Raw genomic sequence first — 5134 nt, 5'->3', positions numbered from 1 at the left:
ATTCTACTTTCCAATTCTGACACAAAGACGTGACTGTTTAAAAGAAGAGGTGCCTTGCTTAGTTCAAATGTATGGTCTTCCTCTCCCACTGCCTCAACACTGTTACACCTTCTAATAATCAAACAGCCACAATGGAGACCACACACTGGCAGAGATTCAGTTCTCAACTACTTTTCACATGATGGCTGGAACAAAATACTTAATTCCTTCTTCAACTGACCTCATTCTTCAGAGGTTTAACAGACTGTATCTATGCAAATCACTTTCTTGGTGACAAGTGCCTTTAGCACTTGCTGGACAGGCTGACTTAGGTCTAGCTGAGGGAAGGTGGAGGCTGTACTAGCTCTGGGTGTTTACCTTCCATGCTTAACTGCTTCACCATCAAAATCCAGTTTGTAATCTACAAAGCCTTCTGCATCTGAAGGATGACCTTAAACTCATTATACCCCTAGGTGTTCCTTCCTGAGTGGTAAAATTACAGGCCTATGGGACAATAGCCCATTAATGAAATGCCAAGGAGCAAACTAACCTATGGCCTCCTTCACAGTAAATCGGAATTCTCTGAAGTGACTTAAAAACTGCCATCACACGTGGGCTTTCTCTTTCACCATTACGAAGGACTTCAGATGGAAATATGTATGTTACCTTAAGTTTGGGGCCACTATGGCAGTCATGGTAGTGTTTCGGTGTATGTTGCATTTACTATGGTTTCTATTGGAAAAATATGACTTTTCCATGTTGAGTCTCATGTCCTAAGAGGGTGAAAAGTGGAAGTTATAAGCAGAGTATCATCTTTATACCAAGTTTGGTAACATATTTTCCTCTTACAACCTGTAGCTAGCCACTTGGTGATTCACTTCAGTGTCCTGGTTGGCTCTTCCATGATGGGGAATGCTGAGAAATAAATCTATCATGCCTGCCTGTGATGAGGTTTACACTAATATAGGTAAAGCATCAAACTCTAATTTTTTTCCTTGAGAAAACTGACAATGGAAATTGAGTTGAATAATTGCATGTCAATTAAAGGAAATACACACATATACCCATTTCCTGAATACAAATTACAAAGGTGAATGTAGAGACTATAGACACATGCCCTCAGTTTGTTACTTGGGAGTATTTGTTGCTATTTTAGACTATACTATGTCCAGCAGGTGGCTCAGAAACTAGGGGCGCACCAGGAAAAAGAGACAGTGCACACACAATTCTTGTATAAAATGTGTGCTAAGAAAAGTCACTCCAGGTTTTCCACCGAACGACCCACAAACAAGAGCCCTCATCCAGTGGCTGATGGAAGCAGTGACTGACATCCACAGATATACACTGAGCTGAAATCTGGAGTTTAGTTGAAGAGAGGGAGGAATGAAGAGCGAAGGGGTCTGTACCAGGTTGGAGAAACCCACAGGAAGAGTTGGCCTGAACAAGGGAAAGCATATCGACCCCAAATGCTGTCTGGGAGGCCAGCACAAGACTGATCCAGACCCCTGAATATGGATGTCAATAAGGAGGCCTCTGCACTCCAGGGAGCCTCTGGAAGTGGATTAGTATTTTTCCCTGGTGCAAGAAGGGACTTTGAGAGCCCATCCCACGTGAAGGGTTACACTCTGGCCCTAGACACATGGGGAAGGGCCCAGGCCCATCACAGGAAGATTTGGTGGACTTTGCAGAGCCCGGGTTGAGGGCCCTACCCTGCCTGGGGAGTGGTGGGTAGATGGGGTAGGGAGTAGGTTGGGGTGGGGGAGGAGGGATGGGGGTGAGGGGAGGGAGAAGGGACTTACATGTGAAACAAGCTTGTTCCCTAACTTGAACTAATAAATTAAAAAAAAAAAGAAAAGAAAAGAAAAGAGAAAAGAAAAGAAAAGAAAAGAAAAGAAAAGAAAAGAAAAGAAAAGAAAAGAAAAGAAAAGTCACTCCAGAATACATACGGGAGCTGCTCTTCTGAGGCTGCACCTGCAATTAGAGAAAACAGCCTTAGGATAAGATCATGCAGAGACTGTTGGCACATGCTTTGCTCTCCTTTGACTTAGGACCACACAAGGGGAAGAGTGGTCAAGACAAGACCCAGTATTACTCTGAGTGATGCTGATACAAGAAAACGAGCAGTTTTCAGTTTTGCAGATTCAGCCCACCAGGCAAGCCTATCTTTTTGGCCTCTACCAATGGTTCCCTGAAGGTACAGAGAAACATGGCAAAGAATTTTTTTTCAATATGCGTTCTTACTTTAATTTGATCTGTATTCCATTACATTCGTGCTACTTTCAAACCACTCCTCCAAATTAATAACTGTATCTGTATGCATCAAGCGCCTACATAAATTCACTTCAACCTTACTAATACAATCAAATTAAGTTTTTGAGTTTGCAAGAGTAATAGTTTTCAAGCTTAAGAACTTAGAATATAGCATGACATTAACACGAACAGGAGTCTGGGTTTCTAGTGAGGGTGTCACTGTACATAATGCAGATACCCATTGGAAGAGGGGGGTATTATAAACCGACCTTTCCTCATGACATTCCTGATATGAGAACCGAAACCTTATACAGTATCACAAAAAGCTAGTTTTGTAGATCCCACCCCATGCATAGCTACATCTGAAGTGTGTGCAGTGAAACAGTAGACAGCTTTCACCTTGTCAACATGGGGAGTGCAGTGATAGCGACTCGGGGTGTCTGATAAAGTCAAACTATACATCCCAAGTTGGGCGTAACACTACTGGAAAAGTCGGCTTCCTCTTTCAAGTTCTCACAGATGGGTTTTTATCACTGAAAAGCTAAGTAGGGTCCTTTTATTAAACCTGGAAATACTGTGAAACAAAGTCCTTACTCTTTTTGTAAGGGAAATAAAATCGGCAGCCCCGTTTCTACATTATTGCTTACATAGGAACAACCTTTAAATGTGAAGAACTCGAGGAAGACATTCCAAACCTATGACCTAAAAATGGAACAAAGGACGCTGTTCCTCAGGATGGCTCTCCACCAAATACAGACAAATTTGCCATTAGACAAATTAGCTGTGGATGGTAACAGGAAAACATAAGAGCCCCACGGGGACAAAAGGACTCTGGATTGGTCACCATCTTTAAGTCTGGGTAAACCTCATTATCTAAGAACGCTCTAATTCTTTAAAGGGTGGCCATTTCAGTTCCCCATCCTAAAAGGCCAGCACAAGCATGCATGTAAATTCATAGTTAAAGAGGATCCGTGCTCAAACAGTTACAGTAGCTGTGATTCGACTTAACAGCATGAACAGCCATGAGACGCAAGTATCATCCTAGGTATTCAGCATAATCCTGAAGCAATCTTGTTACATACCACAGTCCATGCTTTTCTCAGGGTTTTAGTATCTCAAATAGTGTTTTCAGTATTAGGAAAAACATTGGCTGGGTGTGGTGGCACATGTCTTTATCACAGAACTCTGGAGGCTGAGATAGGCAGACCTCTGTGAATTCCAGCCCAGCCTGGTTTGTATAGTGAGATCTCAGTCTGCCAGGACCTACATAAAGAGACCCTGTGTCCAACATAATTAAATTATATCCCTCTTTAAACTTAGTTAATTGGCTTTACTTATACCAGGCTTGTTTTTGTTGGTTTGTTTGTTGTTTGGTTTGGGTTTTTTTTTTTTTAATGTTTGCAGACTCCAGTGGTGCTTAGACAACATCATTAAGCAAGAATGCCAGTTTTGAAAACTTATGTAGAATCCTAAAATATTAGGGGCTAGTGCTCCTCAAGAATAGGCAAGTGTGACTAACTAGCAGCATCTCCCATGCTTCAATTCCTCGGAAGGCACTCCAATGCAGTCTCTACATCCCATGATTTTGAAGACAATGTCACTGTTACTGCATTTCTATCAAAGCACGTAGCACATAGGTTTTCTTTATTTCTTTTCTTGGTGTATTCTGGACTAGCAACTGGTCCTCCAGCATACATGGGTACCAATGTCAAGTCCGTTGAGTCTTTCAGGGTTTTGTTTGTACCGATTTAATACTACTACATCTTGGGGATCATCTGGTTCTTCTACTGCCAACGGTGCTTGCATTGACAATAACTTTCAAGATCTTCAAACGAATAGCCCTAGTGATGGAACCACTATTAAAATGCCATATTTAAGTGATAAACCACACTTTAGAAGCATTAAATGGATACATTTCTGGTATTTTTATCTCTAGTTGGTATCTCCCATTTTCATATGTTGTGTCTGAAGGTCATGAAATTTCTTCTCTTAATTCTGTAAAATTCTCATCTACAAGATCTTCTTTAATTGCCCTTGTCTCCTTGTTCTTGAGCCCATCCTTGAACTCCTGAGTGATTCCCTGCACCTCAAAGTTGGCCATATCTCTGCAGGCTGCTGATTCCTACCCACCTCCTCTGCCATGACCATGACCACCACCCCTGATGCCACCTCCTCCTCAACCACCTCTTCCCTCGGTGACTCAGACCCAAACGCAGCAGCCTTCCACAGTTACCGATGACAGTGCATTCCCCCTCAGTGGAGACACACGGAATATAAAAACTTGCTTCTAGGCCTTGCCCTCCCTGGGGAGCAGAAAGGGGTTGGGATGCGGGGGAGGGGGGCAGAGGAGGACGGGAGGGAGAGGGAACTCGGATTGACATGTAAAAGAAGCTTGTTTCTAATTTAAAAAATTTGCTTCTATGAGTCAAATATCTTCTTTTTTAATTTATTTATTCATTATGTATACAGTGTTCTGTCTGTCTATAGGTCTGCAGGCCAGAAGAGGGCACCAGATTTCATTACAGATGGTTGTAAGCCACCATGTGGTTGCTGGGAATTGATCTCAGGACCTCTGGAAGAGCAGCCAGTGCTCTTAACCTCTGAGCCATCTCTCCAGCCCTCAAATACCTTCTGTGTTTCTGTGTTTAAATCATCCACCCTAAGGTTCTTGCTTTACAGGTCTTACTTCCACAGTGTCTCACCAACATAGGGACTTCCCAACACATCATTTGTTGAACCCTTTCAACCAGTATTCCCGTTGTTAAACTTAGAATTCCCCAAATCAAAGAGGACAAGGCCTTGGGAGGAAAATACAAGATTTTAATAGGTAATGTTACTGTCAATTTTCTAGTGGAAACCACACAAAGATAATCTAACCTGCAAAACTGGTCAGAAAAAAAAAACT

The 5134-nt window shown here is 42.3% G+C and overlaps 1 pseudogene; it reads right to left on the bottom strand.

Annotated features, from left to right (window-relative positions):
* Positions 1–3767: 3767 nt before the first annotated feature.
* Positions 3768–4330, bottom strand: LOC107978602 (annotated as a pseudogene).
* Positions 4331–5134: the final 804 nt, after the last annotated feature.

Source organism: Cricetulus griseus, chromosome 4 (assembly GCF_003668045.3).
Source record: "Cricetulus griseus strain 17A/GY chromosome 4, alternate assembly CriGri-PICRH-1.0, whole genome shotgun sequence".
NCBI classification, from domain to species: domain Eukaryota; kingdom Metazoa; phylum Chordata; class Mammalia; order Rodentia; family Cricetidae; genus Cricetulus; species Cricetulus griseus.
This window is presented reverse-complemented; position numbering and strand designations above follow the sequence as displayed.